General features: G+C 37.9%; 1 long non-coding RNA gene across 1 annotated transcript in view; it reads left to right on the top strand.

The window, feature by feature from the left end:
- Positions 1-20,552, top strand: part of LOC130593665 (uncharacterized) — a 40,821-nt gene that overhangs the window by 13,575 nt on the left and 6,694 nt on the right. Inside the window, exon 2 of the long non-coding RNA XR_008970854.1 lies at positions 10,738-10,917. This is a non-coding gene — a long non-coding RNA (uncharacterized LOC130593665). The remainder of the gene's footprint in view (positions 1-10,737; positions 10,918-20,552) is intronic.

Below are 20,552 nucleotides of genomic sequence, written 5' to 3' on the forward strand. Positions count from 1 at the left end.
CTCTTTGACCTCCAAGCAGCAACAAGAGCAGGCCACTCTGATAGCAGAGGGGAGCTGGGAGCTGGGACCTGATTCAACACAGGTGGGGCAGAAGCCTCGTCAATGTGGGGGGCAGTCTTACAGCATCCAAGCAAGAACAGCTTCAGGTAAGGCTGCTGGGTCCAACTAAAGTCCGGTAATCTTCCTCAAGTCCCTATAGTGAGGCAGGTCCAAAGTCAAGCCAGAAAGTCAAGTCAGTATAGCTCAGGAAGGAGCCAAAGGTGAGGGCCTGAGCTTAAAGGTGGTTCTCAAATAAGGAGGAACTGGCCTCCACTAAGACTGCAGAACAGACATTGCACCATATCTACACTGATCATGAGACTAGGGGAACCAAGCTCCCAGGTAGGAGTGAGGACCTGCAATATTGAGCACCCAGGACCCTGTAATATTGAGCACTCAGGACCCTGCAATAGTACAACAGGAGTGGGAGTGCAATAGCATTTAGAACCCTGATAGCTATTGCTTCAAAGTGGAAACTTCTAACTTAAATTTCTAAAGTGTTCATGCTGCTCCAATCGGCTTTGTATTTTCAATGAATTGTTTGAAGTCATTCTAAACTTTTAAAGAAGATGTGGGTCATGTTTCTTACTGTAGCTAGAGGACAGCCTTATGAAACGTGCATCAGCCAAGGCAGTTTTGAATTGCAGTGAGCATGAGTCAGCAAGCCCTGGATCCCCAAAGCTTTATGCTATAGCTCTCTTCTGCTAACGCCTAGGCTGGCAATGAGGCACTGTATATTGTGTCATTAGACCACCTTGGATCTAGGACAGATGCAGGGATAGATTAGAATTAGTGAAGGATGACAGAGTGGGAAGGTACTCTATTGTCATGCCTTCTCCTTACCTCACCAACAGATCTGGCTACAATCACTTCGTTTAAGTATCTTCCCATCCCTCAGGCAATAATTTATCTGTGATTACTCCATGACCATTTTATCTTTTATCAGACCACTCTCTGACTCATCTACCCTGTTCTGTGCCCAGAAGCATGTTCCCAGGAAGTGGGGACTAATCATCAGCTTCAGCACACCTAGGTTCAAACAAAAGGTTAACACCCTTGGGTGAGATCCTCTTACTGCTTCGTGTAGCCTCTGCGCATGAGAGCAGCCATCAAGTCTGCCACTGTTGTCAGACTGAACCCCTAGACATTAAAATAGTCACTACAATCTCTAACATGGCTGTGAGGACTAAATAAGTTGTTACCTTATTGTCACACTATACCTTTACTTTTTCTAGTGCAAATACAAATATTTGTGAAAATGCAGTCTATTTATCCAACAGATGACAATGACTATGACGGAGGATTAAAACCCTAGAAACAAGAATTTCCACTACAGTTAAAAAAAGAAATCTGTGGTTTGGAGTTTTTCAGTGTTTCATGTAATCGCAGTTCTAGTGCTTGTACTGAAAAACATGCGAGACTGAAATCTTTTTGAACAAAAAAACAGTTGAGAAGAAAAGGACTATGTGTGTATAGGTATCTGTGCACAGTCATACCTAAATTGTTCAGTGTATGTTTGTAGATATGTCCTTCTAACTCTTAGTATGACTATACATTTAGATACATGCAGCCAGTGTGTGTACATACTACATTTAGTTAAAAAACAGACTTCTATTCATATTTGCCTTGATAAATGCATAAATGTACAGACAGTTTCTTGGCCACAACTACTGCATGCTTGACAGATATGGTCACCTCATACCAGACCTCACCTAGACCTGGGGCAAAGACAAATCCAGTTTGATTGATTGGGATATTGTGTATTCATTCATTAGTCCAGGCTTTGGCAGACAAGACCTGGCAGGTATCTTCTTGTAAGCAGACGGCTTTCCTGGTGTGGTCTTGGCTTTTCTGGCAGCTTAGCTGTGAAATTTTATACACTTTTGTGGCAGGGATTAAGGCTATCAGGACTCCAAGATTTCTCATATATTAGACAACATATGCAGACTGAACTCTTGTGCTATCTTCCATGTCCCTAAGAAAATGAAGTCTGCACTGCTGCTTCTGGGATTTCCTATGTAGGGTGGGCCTGGGGCCCATTTTTCAGTCTCTTTTTATGAAGAGAGCACCTAGAATTTGCAGCAAGTTTCATATAAGTATCTCTTCCAATTGATTTTAGCACAGTCTCCCAAACCTAAATTGTTTTAATATTCTCTCCAGAGAGAGAATTAAAATGAAAAAGAGAACCAGAAGAGAGAACCTGAAACCAACTCAAAACTTTCAGTGGTAATGCCTGGTTTATAAGCCAATTATGTGTCAGAAGTACAAGTTTTCAGGCTTGAGAGATATCTCATCCTTAAGGTTAGTGTTAAGATGTGCAAGCTGAAATACTTTGGCTACTGAAGCAGGCAGAAGAGGAAAACACAGCTCATACTGGCCATTTAAATTCTTTTTTAATTTATTATTTTCCCTAGATCAAAAATCCACCACTTTGTAAACTCACCAAGAAAAATGTAAATTTTATCACACTGCATAGGACAGGATTTGTCCAAAGCGGGCAAAGTTCATTAGTTAAAAAGGGCCAATGAGACCAAATTAAAATAAGTGTTCTCAACTCATATTCAGAAAACACATTCTATAGTACTTAGCTGCTAAAAAAATACATTCACATTCACTAGAAGTCTCTTTATGTATTGCCAGAGTGGAATAAAATGCCTTATTATAAGTAAAAATCAGTCCCAGAGTTTTGAGGTGCGTTTCTATAGGTATAGATTTCTGATGTGTGAAGGGCAATAAATTTGGCCCTTCCTTTTAAAGAAACAGTAAAATTTATGCATTTACACTTTCATAGTGTTCAGATATATTAGGCTTTGAGAAGGAAAGCAAAGCATGTAAATACTGCTGAGCTGCTTCTTTTTTATTATTCAGTCAATACGTAGCCATTGTTCTTAATTGTTCTAAATAAAGCTGACAATATTAAAGTCTCTTCACTCCTACCCATCCAGTGCCAGAACAGAACTAAGCACAGTTTTAGGCTTTGAACCTGGAAAAGCTTAGATTCATGCTTGACTTTATGAATATGATTTGTCCCATTGTCTTCAGTGGTTTGTCTTTAATACACCTTCTCATTCTGCAAGGGGTTAAGCAGGTCTGTAAGTAATTACAAGCACAAAAAATGAATACATTTATTGAGGTCACTATGACATGGCAGAGGAGAGAGATCAATATTCTTTTGAGGAGACCCAGTCGTATTATCATTAAATAATTAAAAATTACTAAATGATTCATGCTTTGTTTTCCTTTATACATTCAATGTTTAACAGGTAGGATTTTCTGTTACTTGATTAAAGATAACTACATTTCCTGTGAGACCATAAATAAAATTATATTGTAGTTTTATCAAATAAAAGATTTTGTAAAATAGACCTTTTGGAACTGAACATACCTGATTTCTATCAGGGGGATGTTTATTCCTTTTTTTTTGTCTAGTAGCTTGGATGAATAGTCTTCCCACTGTACTAGCAGTGGCTGTTCTATAACTACTTACCATTTTGTTTAAGTAACTTTTGATGTATGATTAGTTACATGCTATTCTTTTTTTTTGTTTTTTGTTTGTTTGTTTGTTTGCATGTTTGTTTGTTTTTTTACATCACATGCCTTATCTTTTATAGTTGAAAGAGGAAATCTTCCATTAGCTGTGACTGGTGCTGGATCACACATCTAGAAAAAACTTAATGGAGTCTACTATAATTCATACATAAATGTGTTAACTGAAAATTTTGCCAGTTGCTGAGGATAGCACCCATCCCAGGCACTATGTATATTAAAAAAGCTTCCAAAATACAATACTGTCGCACACATACAATTTAATACCAAACCATACAAGGGTTGTCATAAGAATCTCTAGCATTAAGGCAGCTAGGATTATTTGTTAATTTATTATTATAATAATATATATCAATATTTATTTAGCAAAGAAAAATTGAGAAAATGGCTACCTCAGATAGCAACAAATTAAAAAATTAGTGCAATTCATTATTTATTATAACTATCTTAATTTAAGGAATACCACCTTCATGCTGTAGCTGTGTTAAGGTAACAGTATGTACAATTGACTATTTACACATAAAGGACATTTTAAAAAATAGCTAGAGCTTTTGCCTGTGTAGGTAATCTGCATCAAAGAACAGACAAGGCCACAAATTAAATGTAGCTGTATAGATAGCAAGAGAGATAAGTATAACATGCTCTGTTTATTAAATACTTCTTTGGTAGATAAATGTTTCATCCTGAAGTCAGATTTATGTAAAGCCCATAGAAGAATTCTTTTACAAACCAGATAAAAGTACTCTAGTGTGCTTGTTTAACATTTTAGCTTTTCTAAGATGACTAGCACAAAAGCCTTGCTTTTCAGTGCTGCACTAGGGTATGTGTAGCTAGCATGGAAAATGCTATGTAAATAATGGTATAACAAGGATGTGTTTCCACAGTAAAATTGGACTCCCTGCTATATGTTTGTATTTAACGTGGTTCATTCTGGGCACATGTTTTTAAAAAAACAGCAATTCCAGGGAATGGATGTTTGATAGGCAGGACTGTTCTTAGAATTGGCTACCCCTTGGAGTAGTGAAATGAGAAAGCTCTGGTTAGTGAATGTCATTGCATTGCCAGTTCATCACCTATTATTATGTGAGTGACTTATCTAAGCAAGGCTGCACTGTAAGACAGCCCCCATAGAGAAAAATAACATCCTGAGCAGAATGGTTTATTGTGTACCCAATCTAAATAAACAAAGTTGAAGAGAAATCAGAGATCTCCTCTCCTTCCTCTACCACCACAAAATATATAGAGCCAGCAGTGCTGACTTTTTTATCTTCATTGCTTTTCTAAAGAACAGAGGCTTTTCTGCAAGACAGTAGGGTAAGAGGACAACATAGGTCTTTTTCACCTTGTGAATACAGGTGAGAACCAAGCAGACCAGTTATATGGGACGTTGAAACCTGCTAATTCTGCCTAGCTGCCAATGCTAGCTCATTCTAGAAGCAGGAATGGACCCTGATCAGCAGAGCTAGCACAAGCACAATCCTGTTTTTGGTGGTGGCATGGCAGCTATGCCCTGGCAGAGTGTCAGTACATCATGCCTTCCATAAGCACTGTGTCTGCAGGAGGTCCTGTTACTGTGTATCTCCTCCTTCTTCCTCCCCAATCTGCCTAGTTCCCAGTTATGTGGACTATGAGTTAGTGCCATATTTGACCCTACCTAATTAATCCTCTAAACACCTCTCTCTTAAGTGCATTAGTAGCCCTATATTGCAGCTGGTGAAAATGAAATAAAGTGATTTGCCTGTAGCCTCTGAAGACTTCTCTACTGGATGGGATCAGTCACAGTCAGACATGCAGAACTGACTCCAAATGTCTGGGATACTGCTTACTCAAACAGTTCTGTAAGCACAGATGAGACCTTAACTTTGTTCTGATATCAGCTTTTTGGTGTTTCTTCCTCAGCTAAAATTTCCTGTTGAAATGGGAGCAGGGAAGAAACTTGGGAAGACTTTATGTAAAAAAAACTTGATGTAGTATTAGTGAGCCCTGTAAACAGAGTGTCAGGCCATCATTATTTAGCAAAGATAGTAACTTCCCAAGGCAAAGGCTAATTCTGGACTGAGAAATGAGGTACAAAGAGATTTAATGGCATACCTTAAAGAGTCTGTGGCATTACTGGGAACTGAACCCAGAATTTCTGAATCCCAGTCAAGTTCCATAACCACAAGATGACTCCAGGACTACCTGTAACCTACAATTGCCCCTGCCCAAGAATTCAGCCAGGTGCCTCAGAATCAACAAGAGGTAGTTTATTGCTCTTTATGAAGCACAGATAAATCGCTAAATACATGAGTCAGTAGGAACCAAGTAGTTTTTCTCCAGTGAGACACAACCTGGCATGTAATGTATTACATTGTCTTCTCATCCAGAGCAGTTTGCTTCCTTTTCTAAACCTCTGTGAGTTTTTGAAGCTCTGTAGAGTCTTGAAGGCATAGGGAGAAAATCAGTCCCCCTTGAATCAAGACAGAGATTAATCTTCTTTAGAGAATGACTATTTATGTTTTCTTCTGACAGAAATTATTTTTCCAGAATTGTGAATATGTCAAGATATTTTTAGGAAACATCAGCATTTGCCTGTGTGCTTTATGACCTTATGGTGAGGCCTTCTTAAGGTGCAAAACATTAGCAAAGAATGGTGTAGGTTTCTGCTAGAGAAGTATAAAAAAGTATACATGGTTAAGTATTGTGTCAGTAGAGAGCAAATCAATGCATCATTAATAAGAGTAGTATACCTGGGGAAAAAAAAAACCAAAACAACACACACACAAAGAAACTTAATAATTTTCCGGCAATGGATTTTATAGGAGTGCTTGCCTCTACAGAAGATTTCTTAATCTTCAACTGCATCTGATACAGTTCCCGGCTTCCTTACAATAAACTAAGGTGATACAGCCCCAGTGGAACCAACTACTACAGCAAATGCCTGGCCTTGAACTCATGAGTACTCCCATCCATTAAATAACATGCTAAATTATTAAATACCATGCTCAACTGAGTCTGAGTAAAAAGCAGCAGCAAGAACAGGGAAAACAAACAAACAAAAAAAAAAAAGACACCAAAAATGCAAAGGGACACACTGAAACCCTGATTTTAATATAGAGCTTTGAGGTTGGGCAGGTTGGATGAGGCTTTGAGGAAACTCATTTAGTAGAAGGTGTCCCTGCCCATGGTGGAAGGGTTGGAACCAGAGGATCTTTAAGGTCCCTCCCAGCCCAAACCATTATATGATTCTGTGATTCCATGAATTTTCATGAAGAATCTTTTTCCTTTCTTTTGGAAAAAAGAAGTTGCCTTTAGGCATGACAGAATTGAAACTAAATAAAATAATTCCATGGTTCAGGTACAATAGGAATGCTCCAGGCCTTTTTTGTCCTTCAGATCCATTTTCTTGGGAAATAGAATTGGAGGAATAGGAACCTCCAGTAAAAAATCATTGATGAATCTTATTGAGTCAACTTACTTTATTTTTCACTTTTATGTGCACTAACTCTTCTGTGCATAAAAGATAGAATCTGTTTAAGGGACCTCTTTGAATACATAAGGCAAGGTCAAGCTTCACAAAAGAGGTTGCAGGTACCAATTCTCTCAAGTGGTATAAGACAGTACCAGGCAAAAACCAGCCATTGTTTAGTGCTGTAGATGAAATATGAATTAGAAAATAAGCTCAATTTCCCCTAAATCACTTTCCATGCATAATATAGTGGAGACGTTTACATCAATAGTGATGCTTCCAATACTAAAAATTAATATGGGAAGCTTTGAGGAAAAGTAACTGGAGGGAGTAAGAGAGGAACTAAAGGGGAAGGAAGAAAGAATGAAAGAAAATTATTATATTCTCCAGTCCAGGAAGCACTGTTTCACTGAGATACTTAAGCACTTGTTTAGCTTTCACTGCATATGTGTTTCTATTAAATTCAGTACACTGCTAAATAAGACAGCTTGTTTCCACAACTTCAATTTGTGATGCACTGTAAGACAGAAACATTGAAATTCAGGTTTGCCTGGCACACCAGTCTGTCATTATTCTCACATTGCAAGGCCACAGTGTCTTTAATTAATAGAATATCATATGACTAAAGTTAAGAATGAAAATTATAGCTTTTTGACTTAACTTTCATATGACACCTGACCACTGCTACAGGGAATACTTAACTGGCAATGAGTTCACATAATAGTCATAGATTCAAGAGATGAAACAAATATTTGATCAGATGAGTATGAAATATGCTTACCAAAACATATTTGCAATATTTTTAATAACACCGAGTGTTCATGAATAATCAATTGACATTAAAGAAGACAGGATAAATTCAGTACATACTCATTCTACAAAATAGTGTACTTGAGTGTCTAGATGCAATTGAATTTTCACCAGTGCTTTGCATAAGAAACTGTACTGTCATATAGTCAAGGTTACTTAATGGCAATGTTGTCATATTTCCTCTATTTAGTGTAGGTTCTATGTATATGCATATGGGGCTTATCAAAATCTACTGTGGAGTGACATCCACATTTTGGCTGAATACAGGAGCAACTGAACTTCTCCTGTGATGGTGTAAAACGGAATGAGTAATGTCACAGTCAAAAGTAATTTACGGTCTGCAGATTTAAGCCTTGTTTATATACATAGTCTCTGCAGTTTAATTAAACTGGTGCCAACCTCCATTTGGACATCCTTCTGTTTTAGTTAGTTTAGTTTAAGCCTATTTTAAGTGATTTACAAATAATCCAAAATATGACTGTCCACACAGAGCCTTCTGTACTATCTTAACCAAATGTCTTTAAAGTCAGATTTTTAATTGACACCAGTAAAACTCAACAAATGGTCTAGTCTCAAATACAGAAGGGATTATATGAAATGCTGCAAAAGATGAAGTCCACCTGATATCTATTAGTGGTAAGTGCAATGCAATAATTTAGAAGCAAGTGCTAAAAGGAGTACAGATGGAACACATTAAGTGAAACTAACAATAATTGCAAAGGCTAATAATGAGAACAGAAAAACTCAAATGAGACTGAACTAGACTCATGGCTTCATGTGTGTCTTCCGTATGCTGGTAGGTATGTTGGGGTGTCTTCTCCAGACTTACATCACTGCCTTCCATGCTGATAAAAGACAATTTGGAAGATGGGAGCCTGTGATAGGAGCAGCCAGCACTGGGATGACATTTCACTAGGCTCCACTTTGTTATCCGTGTTTAGCACAGCAACAGCACCTGCTGGTAGGAGAAGTAAAAAAAGCCTTTACAGAGAGGAAGCTTTTGTTTCTTGCTATCTCACAGTTCCCCTGGGGTGGGATGGAGGACAAGTATGTATAACAGGCAATTATGAGTACATATAAGTCTGTCTGGGGCAGGCCAAATATATTTTATTGAATCAAATTACTTTGGATTTCCCTGAGAAATCTGTGACTCTGGCTTCCCTTAGCATATCATCACAAATTCTTCATCTTGATGGCAATAAGGTTGTTCTATGTATGGCTGCACAGGAAGCTACTGAAAGGTTCCTACAAGCTATTACTTCTCGTAAGCCCATTCACTCCCCTCATCTCATCATCCCTAACTGTGGGAGAAGGATGCCAGAACATGATGTCAGAATTTTCCAGAAATATAAGGACTGGTGCACTTTCTACTCCCATCTAATTCAACAGTCATGGTTTGCATTTGCTGCCAGATGGCAAACACACTAATTTCCATTGACGTTAGGGGGAAATCATGCAGGCTCAGAATGCAAGAGAAAGGAGCTACTGAGGCATGGACTGAGATGTATTCCAACAGGGCCTTTCAGAGGCTGATCAAACCAGAGGATCTTTTCAAACCATTAGGAAAGCGAATTCAACCAGCTGGACTGTCCTGATAATTTATGATATTACATCCATCCTTTAGGCTTATACATTTTATTTTAAATGGTAGCAATTAAGAAGTTGAAGAGTTGTAATATGGGTACTTCATATCATCATTTATACACTATAGGGTGCTCAGCATGCCTTGTTTCACAAAGGCTGTACAAAATATGAAAACATTAGATTGTATCAGTAAGGCTTATATGAGCTTACATTCATCCACATTGATGTAAAAATTTAAACATCTACATAAATTAAAGCATTTACTTAAGAATGATTCTTAGATGTTTTCCTAGGAAATACCCTATACACTTGGAACAGAATGTCTATATCATATATATATATATATATATATGTTTCTAAAGACACAAAACATCCTGCAGATTATCACTGAATGGTAACTGAAAGGGCACACTATCTTATTAGTTTTGAAAGTTGCTGGTTAGACAAGCATTTCTGTAGTAAAGATTTCTAAGGAAAGTGGTCAATTACCATTACATGATTGAGAATCATGTTGAGATCTGTATGAAATCAGACCCTGATACTGTCTTCCTTGCCCTACTGTAATTTATGTATTTGGTAGCCTGGCCCACTACTGAATACATGCTTAGAGCACATAGCAGTGGTGTCAGAAGCAAAGAAAAAAATTAACCCAGGTTTTGTAAGTATTTTGTTTTCTTTCCTAAGCAACAAAAAAAAGGTGATCAAATCCTATCATTGTATTGACCTTAACAATAAATATGCCAGTGTATTCACATATTGTTTGCATGTAATGAATAACAGAATGCCCTGCTTTAAATAGATAAACAAGTAATGTTTAATGTCTCCTATGGAAAGTCATATGTTATACAAACACAGTCATAAAACAATATTGGAGGCTTTATTTTAATCAAGACTAATGTTAAGCCATACGCACTCTTTTTTCAAGACTGCTTCTTACAGTCTTCAGGCAATTACATTTTTACACTTGGAAGAAAAGGAACAAAAAGGATATTGAACTGATTAAAGTTTCTTCCCTAATATTATTCTTTCAGGCATATTCAGTACATGCAATCCACTGCGCTGCAAAACTAAAAATAATCCTATGTTAAAGCAGGACTGAACCAAGACCAGTTAATATATGCCAATAAATAGAAGTCTGGAAAGGTCTTAGTTCTAGATGCTTATGTCCATTTCTACAAACGCTTATGTAATCTAAAACAGAACATGGCTGTGAGTGTCCAGACTGAAGAGGTCATTTTATTCCATTGGCAAAGGAGATAATCTGTTTTGTGTCTGGCTCAAACCTTGCAGTGCATGTATCTGTTTTATAGAACAGAAGACTGTGGTGCACATCTTCTTGGCCATGTGGATGCCTACTTCAATCCAAAGCAGGATTCCTAAGGATTATATTATTGTTCCTCTTTGGCCACAACAGCAGTGAAACTGCTGATTCCCTCCAAATCTGGCACCAGAGAAGTGTTAGCCCAGAGACAATACTTCAAGAATGTAAGGTGAGGAATATTGAGAAGTGGGTGCAAATCATTTTACCTGAGAGGATTTGCATTCATGGTTTTGGGCTTGTCCTGAAGCAACCAGCAACATCCAGGAAAAAAATAGATGGGCACATTGTCAGTCATGCTGACTCACCCTGGGGTGTGGTTTTCTATGATTCCCTCTATAAGTCTGTTTTACTGTGTCTTATATTTAGATTGCAAGATTTGGGGGGGTAGAGGCGGGGTTGGAGGAACTGACTGTTCCGTGTTTGCACATTGCCCAGGACAAGGACAGTGGGGTACCACATTAGGTCACCCAGGGGGCTACTCCACCATTATCTCTGTTGATACTAAGGCCAACAACAGTGACATTATGAGCAGGTGATTAAAACACAGAAAGATCCAAAAGCCTGTGGAGCGGGTCATTTTTGTTCCTCTTGATTTGAATGAGAATGTTACAATGAACCAAAGGAACTCTCAGCCTGCAAGCTTAAAATATGCAAAAGGGAATGTTTGTTTTCTCACAGCACAATAAGTTGTGAAACTCATCGTCATATTGGGGATACCTAATGTATCCCCAATATTGGGGATACCTAGTGTAGGGATACCTAAAAGTAAAAATGAAGATAAGAACAGATTAGACAAATTTATGGATGATAGGACTGTTGGTGTCTATTAAGCTCAGTGGGGCAGATGCAAACCCAGCCTCATAAAAATCCTCAGATTATGTCTGTGAGAAGGTTGTCAGGAATACCTCAGGAACAATCCCTTTCTACAGATCCTGAGGTTTTTTTTTTTCTTTCTTATGTATCCTCTACTCACCACTGTTGTAGACAGAACAGCAGGCCTAATAGACTATGTTCAGACTTTACTCTGAATCAGTGTGGTCTTATATACTTAAATGCATGTACCTAAGATCTAGTCGGATAGGACCAAGAAACGGATTTGTGGGTTTTAAAACTGGATTATTTGCTTACTTGCCATAATCTTGATCTTTTTTTTTTCTTCATACTTGTGAGTATTGTACCATAAGGGTCCTAGAATCCCAGTATAGCAGAACAGTTGAGGTAGGAAAGGATGTCTAGAGGTTACCTTGTCCAATGCTCCTGCTCAAGCAGGGTCATCTGGAGCCAGTTGTCCAAGACTATGTGCAGACAGCTTTTGAGTATCTCTAAAGATGGAGACTCCATAATTTCTCTGTGCAATCTGTGCCAGTGTTTGGTCACCCTCACAATGAAAAATAATTTTCTGATGTTCAGAGCAAAATTTCTGTTTCAGTCTGTGCCCACTACCCCTGGTCCTCTCACTGGGAATCACTAAAAAGAGCCTGGTTCTGCCTTCTTTACACCCTCTCTTCAGATATTTGTACACATTGATAAGGTCCCTCTGATACTTCTCCAAGCTGAACAGTCCCAGGTCTCTCAGCCTTTGCTCATGAGAGATGCTCCAGTCCCTTAAACACTTTCATGGCCCTTTACTGGACTCCCTCCAGTAGCTCCATGACTCTCTTTTATGTTGGATTTCTCTGGTACTTGGGAGCCCAGAACTGGACACAGCGCTCCAGTGGCTTCTTAAGTGCTGAGTAGAGGGGAAGGATTACCTCCTCGAGAATGCTGGAAATATTTTGTCTAATGCAGCCAAGGATAACTTTAGCCTTCTTTGTGGCAAGGACATATTGCTGGCTTATGCGTCAAATGATATACATAACATGTAGGAGAGCACAAATGACATAGATAACGTGCAGGAGAACACACATGGTCTTAAACATTCAAGTTGGCTTTTTCTTTCTGTGTATGACCAACAGTGTTTTTGCAGTGATAATGCAAATATGTGCTGTGCTATGCTAAGTCATCAGCTCAGCTACAGGAGGTGTGCAGAATGGTCAAATATTGCCCAAGGGCATAATTTCAGGGATACAGTGAGCTGCCCCTTTGCATATATTTAATCCTTGGCCTCTACGAGGATACTGCCAGCAGGGCTGACAATTAGTGCGAATTGTGGTGGACTTTTGAAGTTAGCCAGTAATTTAATTGCTGGCTAAGAGGTGCAACTTGGAAGTCTGGGAATTTTGTGGTCTCATAACTCTCCCTTTTGTCCCCCTTCTAGCCCTGCCATTTCACTGGGTTGTTTCATCAAGTGAAGCAATTATAAAAGCTGATAGCAGTTTTCTCTAAATTGTTGGCAGGGAGCCAGCATTCTGTTACAGAGGTGCGATGCACTGCATCAAGTGGTTGCACTGAGTGATGCTCTGTAATGATGTGATGTGGCTATGTGATTAAATACTTGCTTCCTGCCAAATCATTCTCCCTGGGAAACAATTGTCACTGCACTTAGCATCTCTCCACATTTGAGAGCAATGTGTTGTGCTTTCCTTAGAAGCGAAAGGCTGTTATTGCTAAGGGTGAAAACCTGATGTCTTTGGTACCTTCATTAGATACACTTCCTGAGGCCAAGAACGTGAAGGTTTGGTCTCAGAAAAGTTTTGTCTTTCAATAGGATACTATTAAACATAGTGAAGAAAACCTACAGCAGGGAAAACACAATTTGAGCTTTTTCCTAACTAGCTTTTCCACACATTTTCCTCTTCCACCCTCTGTATGCTTTCCACCATCCTTAGTCCAGAGCCTACTCCACACACTGAGAAAGACCCTTTTTTAAGACCTGCTTCCGTACTTTCTAGGTCTCAAAGGAACCATCCAAATCAGCTCCAAGCAACTGCACAAAGTATGAGGCAAAGCCCACTCCTCTGAGAGGCAGTGTTCCCCTTTCCACTTCTCCTATCACCAGTCACTCTCAGTCTCCTAGTCCTCTGCCAGGCTGGCTTTGAAACATCAAGGTAGGAGATTCCTGTGTTGGTGAGAAAGAGCAGACTTGGTAAAGGGCAAATCTCCTTCTGGGCAAAGGTGAGAGAATGCCAAAATAAAAACAGTGATCCTCTGCTTATCTTAAAATCCCTTGAAAATACTGCCAGAACAAAAGATCTACTTTGGTTTTGTAAGAAATATATATATATGTGCAAGGTAAATCCAAACCTCTGGCAAAGCAGCTACTCTGGACTCCCAGGACTCAGTGGAAACACACCTCTTGCACTGAGCCAAAACACCCTGGGTCCTTGACAGAGCGAGGTCTGAACTGGAGGTGGAAAAGAGGGGGACCCCTCTCTAATACAGCTAGCACCATCTAGTGACAGCTACCAAAGGGACCTCCAGTAGGCTATAACATTAGAACGTAACAGTATCCATAAGAGCCTATTTACGGAAATAAAAGAAATGCAAAAGTTTTTAGAAAATATGAAAGTTTCTATCTGCCTGCATTGTCCTACCTGTATTAAAACAAGCCCCACATGCAGAGTTTTATGCACATCTTCTGCAGTCATGAGGTTCATATGTGATCAGTGAAGCCTCCCCACAAATGCACAGTGACCATATGCTTCCAGTGTTGTCAGGCAGGTCAAAATTGCAATGCACACTGCTCACGTATTGAGCAGTGCAATAATTCCTGGAGGCACTGATAGGTATGTGTAAATGTACAGTACAAAGAAAAGATCTGAAACAGAGCCATAAGAAAAACCTCTGAGGCTTACACTCTATGGCATGAAAATCTACATTTGCACAGGCTCAGAAATGTGCACAAAACTGTACTCCATCAGTGTCCTTTTAGGATACTGTACTCTTGTAGATCAGTTAAAAAGCACATTTATATGAACACACATGATTTCTGATTCTCAGTGAAGAGTATCTCTTTCATCAAAGGGCAATGGTGAAACGTGATGGAACATAACAATCTAGCGGGGTCATATTACTAACTGTTGCCTTTGAAAATTATAGGTACAGTAGATATTGAGTTGATGTTTTTCTTGGCAAGTTGTTTTATCCTTGCAGTACTCTCCTGAATACTCTTTACTGAACCTGCCATGATAACAATAGCGAGGAGGTTTTTCATGCAGTGAAACAAGCAACACTTTCCTAGAGACTTCCTTCACAAATAAACCTAACTTCTTTCTGTTAAACTGATATGACTCTTATGAAATTCTGTGTTTATTTGAAAAATCATCCTTATATCATCTTAGAATTCTTTTCCTCATGCTACTTCAGGAATTAAAAGGCACAGTGCCCCTACCCATTAAGAAAGTTTGGAACATTGTAGTTTGCTTCACATTTATGGTGAAAAATGTGGAATATATTCTATTGTTGTAAGCTTCATACTTACAATATCTGAAAGAAAACTTAATAAGTAGAAAATATGTACATTACATATATTATTTTTTTGTTTCTTCTTACTTTACCCCTTTCAGACAAATTCATTGCTTATGAAAAATATCCATCCAGACAAAAGATATTGCCCACTTCTTTAAAATGGGTCAGATCCTCAAATAGTGTTAACTGACATAAGATGCCCCATATGAGAATCTGACTTCATTTTCCCAGATTTGAGAATAAAGCATTCACTATGAAAAGATCACTATTTTCACGACATGTATTTATTTTCATGCAGGCTCTAAATAAATGATTATGTGATTTTTTTCAAACTTTTGAGATTGTTGTACAGTTTTTATATATAAAAATAAATTGATAAATATGTAACATCTGAATAGGATGCCCTAACACACCTTAGGACATATATGCTCAGAAGAGCCCCAGAAACTTTAAGATTAGCTTTATAGCCTGCAATCAGTTTCCTGACGGCTTATGATGCATATAGGATCTAGCCAGTACACCTTATTAGAGATAGGTGTTCACTCATTTCTAATGCAGACTTTTGTAGACTTCCTCTGAATTCTGCATGCTATTTTTTTTAGCAGAAGGAGATGCCCATCCACCAGAAACTTGAGACAGACATACCAAAATAACCATTTGTGAAAAACTCCCACATTCTGGATTGCTGTGATTTTTCTGTCTTAAAAGGACCTCTGGAGAGAGGGAGTACCTTCATTTTTTGAACTTGATCCTTGTAATTCCAAATTAATGGCCTTACCAAACTGAGAAATATGACTCAGCTTCTATCAGGACTTTGCAAGTACATGCAGGGATGATTCTGAAGACAGAAAAACAGAGGTGAGCCTCCAGCTCTAATATTCTCTCACATTGTAATTCTTTGCCATGCATTTACATCACTCCATGCATTGTGCATGAGCAGGATTGTCATTCCCTTTGAAGCATTAAAAATACCCCTTGGTCCTAAGCATTTAAACCAGGTGTCAATGAAAAAAAAAAAAAAAAAAAGGGTAAGAATATTCTATCCTATTTGACGCTGGATCAGAATATACAATAAACACATTTGCTATTGATTCCGTTATTCAGAACCTTGATCTTCCTTATTAATTTCTCATACATAAATGGGAACCAATATGCCTATTCTGCATTAAAAAAAAAAAAATTAATCCAAATCAGATAAATGAGGCAAAAAGCTCAACCCTGCTCTTGTGCTTAACAAATTATTTTGAACAGCTCTGGTCTGTTCACCTCTGCGCTGAGTTGGCAATGTATCCCCCTTTGGTCAACTCTAGATCTCTAGCAACACCTATGGGAGAGTATTTAATTAATCCTCTGTTACAGTTGTAATTGCATTATCCTGAGGGAAAGCCTGACTAGCCAGGAATATTATTTTAAATGGATACTGTAAACAACATATGTCCTCAGGAGAGTTCAGTTAATACAACCATTTTGACCCTTTCACTGCTGAGTGCTTAACAATTTATTCTCATAACCACTAAAAAGGACTTTTTCCTTTTCATGTGGGGTTATTTAGACTTCATGCTTAAAACCTGCATAGTGCAATTACATACCTACTCATCAAATAAAATAATTGCTTACAGGCTGCTCAAAATATTTCCAGCTAAATGAAGAAGGTATTGACATTTTGCTCTGTCCTAGTCTACAGTCCCATTATGAAATGCAGCTCTTTCTTTGTGAAAACATACTTCTCTAACAGTGGCATAACCTCTGCTTCTGCTGTACCTTCCCTGTATGCTGAAAAGTATGATACAGCCCAGCAGGTTTACCTCATTCTCCACATTTCTCTTACATATTTGATATAAAGGCAGGAGCAGGAGAGAGGGAGCCTGGAGTGACACTCCTGGTTCATGGTTCCTCCATGAATTTTGTCAATTGTAAAAATTTAGTCAAATTTCATATATCTATGTCTAAATATTTTGATTTCTAAAAATGTAAAAACTTCTTAAATAGTCCAAAATTTAAGTAAAATTATAAAGGAATTCGTTTTCATTGAGCTTTCCAATGCTTCATTTCACAAGCTTTCTGTTGTCAAATGAGAGACATACAACTTTATTTGCTTTCATCTACTCAAGGCAGAAATGGCAAGAGCATTGCCTGCTATTTCACCAGCACTCTGTGAGGCTATGCTCAAATACGTGAAGTCTCAGAGATTCTCCTGTGGAAAGTGTTATGTAAGTGCAATGTATTTTTAGGAAGGACATGAATAGAATAGTAAAAGAGGACTTTGAGGCTTTTTTTATTAGAATGCCTTGACCTTTTTTTTAAACTGCCTTTTTTACTTCCTGGGTCCACAGATAGCATGTATGACAAGTGCAGTGTACTGAGATCAACAGATTAAAAGCACAAGCTTGTGGAAGCTCAGTCTCTGGCACAATTTTTAAAGCCTTCTCTTAATTTAGGAACTATCCAATGACATAGCTAAAAGTATGGGTGGATTTACCTTGCTTTCTGTTTTCAAGGAATGATATGACAGCCACAGCTGGTCACTGGTTTGTGCACATTTCTCCTCCTAAATATATATCTTTCTGGTTTGTGATTCAACTGCCCTATAAACAGCAGCTATCTTGTGCAGCTGTTGCACCAGCTCAGTTTATACTCTTCTTTTGCACTTTGAAATCTCAGCTTGTCCCAGGACCTGAAGAGTTTCCTAAGATGTATATTTGAATGAATGCTCAAGCAAACCTCTTCTCTTCTCTTCTCTTGCTCATTTTTTTTTTCTTTCCTAAAGTGTTTCAAACTTCAGAATGAATATTGTTTGCAGGACAAACACAATGAAATAAATCTTCTCACTGGACCAGTTTGGGAATTTGAACATTGATTGTATTACACTCAGAAAAGCATGAGGAAAACATACAATTAGATATAAACAACACAAGTGGCACAAACTCATTACCTAGAATGAGCGGATTAAAGGCTCTTAAATTCAATAGGACTAAATTGAGCCCTTCCTCATGAGTGTCCCTACACAAGTAGTATCTGACCAAGAAAAACAATGACAAAAAGCAAATAACTTCAATGACTTGTATACTGCCAGAAAGACACAGTATATCAGAAGAAAATAATCACATTTTCCACAGTGTGAGAAAAAGAGCATGACCACAGTAAAATCATACAGGATTAGACCATAATGTATGAAAAAACCTCTTTAGAAACAGAAATATTTTCTCCGGATTTAATAGAATGTTCAACTGTAATTAATTTATAAAAGAAAAAAGCAAACAACAAATTTCTTGAACTAACAGTCCTGAGAATATAGTGTGTGTATCTTGCTTCTGGAAAATTTATTAAGCATAGGGCAGAGGGATACATTGAGAGAGAGAAAGAGACAGACCAAATTTAATCTCTCTGTTCTTGCCAGTGTTTGCTGCTGTAGTGAATTATCGCAAACTTCATAAATGTAAGTAAAATGGGACCCTTGAAGTCTCAGTCACTTTATTTCAACAGAATGTAACCATATTCCAATTTGCACTTGAATTAATGGGAGACTACATAGCTTTGAAAGTCTTAAAGTGCATGTCTCACCTATTATAACACATTTTATTAATCAGTGACTTATATTAAGAAAGACCATCCAGCCCAGCTTTCTGCAACTCTTTCAGTTGAAAAAAAAAAGAAGGAAAAAACCCCAAACAAAAAAACCACCCTTATTTGTTCTTTGCATACAGTACCTTAACAAAATTACAAACTGGTTCTAAGTAGACACATTAGGAATGTGCTATCTTGAACATTCAGCTTTACTTAAATCAACTTCACTAATAGTTCATGTTAGAATTTTTTTTTTAAGAACACTAAATGTTAGTCTTCTGGTATGAAGGGCTTTTTTCTTCCACTCCTTTTTTCTATACATCATCCCTCATGTCCAAGTTTCACCACAGCAAACACATCCTATCTCCCTTTGATGTTGTCAAATATTAGGATTGGCTTTTGATAATGTTGATATAGTGCTGTTAGTCAATATTCATAGATGTCACATGAAATGTTTGGGAAGCCCCTGATACATAATGGGAACACTACTGATACACAGTGTGTACTAAATGAAAAAAAAAAAAAATTCACATACAACTCAGAGCAATCCAAGCATCATCACTTTGGGTGCCGTGATGCTGGTATATTTTCATGAAGTAGAGAAACATAAACAGTTTCTTCTTGTTCTTTCCATCTGAGTGCCTGGAAGATCAGGACCATGCAATTTCTATGCACGTAATGGCAATAGTATTAATAACTTCTGTGAGTATATATTATCCATATTCATTATAACAAATATAGAATAGAGAAACTATAAATAGAAATTTCTGCTTCGCTGGAGTGCAGTGGGAATATTGGATCTACATAAGGAAAAGAGCAATATAAAGGGATTTAAATTGGCAACAAGTCCAAGTCTGGGAATATTTATACACAAGAGCTTTGTCTGATAATATTTATGCACATAAGGCACAACAGTCCACAGAACTCTTCAGAAACTTTAGTGAGCCATTCAACATCACTTCCAAATGAAAAATAAGTCCTATTACCTGGCCTTTTCCTATAGGTTTCTCATTTTCTAAGACACACCAGCAGCATTCTTTGCAAAATGATTCAATGGGTTTTGTCTGAATGTTTGTCTACAACCATCAGGTTAAATTCTACCCTCCCAAATACATGAGTGGTGAGGACTCATAGATGCTAGCCTATAGAAATTAGAGCTGGAAAAGTCTCAACAGCATGAATGTCCCAGTACTATACATTTGAATGTTACATTCACTTCAAGTTTAATTTGAATACTCCTCCTTTGGGACAATTTTCAAAAGAGTTGAACAGACTTGTCTATAAAAGGGCCTCCTGATACTATTTCTAAACCTTCCTATTCTCAGGTTCTTTCCACAACCCAGAGTAGTATCAATAAACAACATAATACACAAAGAACCTGACCTTCCAAAACTGTAATTTATAGCACTTTCCACAATACAGAGTGCCAAACAAACAGACAGAGACGGGAATAGATGTTTTTAATTTTGTTTATTATTCGTTTGCTCAATTTGTGAGGCCTCACATAATGTCTGTGGCTGACCTCAAATTAAATCACATTCTCACTCTGCTTACATTTCCCTGATACGCCAAACAGAAGAACAGGGAGCATGGCATTTCGGCATGTTACTTCTACATACAGCATCAACTGAACCATTACTTCTTGTGGAACATTGACAAGACGTTGAAATCCCTTACATCAGACAAATGGACTTTATTATACAAGAGAGAGCTTCATAACTGCAGACCTTTTGGGATGACAAAAACCCACTGAATTCTCCACTTTCCACCAAAGCTGCCAGCAATTTACTGGTTTTGGCAGACTTACTAAGAAAATTCTGTTAGTGAAGGCAGAAACTCTAAGCCTAGGTCCAGTTGCTGCCAGTCTGCCACACACAGAAAACAGATCTCAAC

The sequence above is a fragment of the Pezoporus wallicus genome, unplaced genomic scaffold (assembly GCF_028554395.1).
Source record: "Pezoporus wallicus isolate ANWC-B61680 ecotype Strahan unplaced genomic scaffold, APGP_CSIRO_Pwel_v1 contig_8218, whole genome shotgun sequence".
Taxonomy (NCBI): domain Eukaryota; kingdom Metazoa; phylum Chordata; class Aves; order Psittaciformes; family Psittacidae; genus Pezoporus; species Pezoporus wallicus.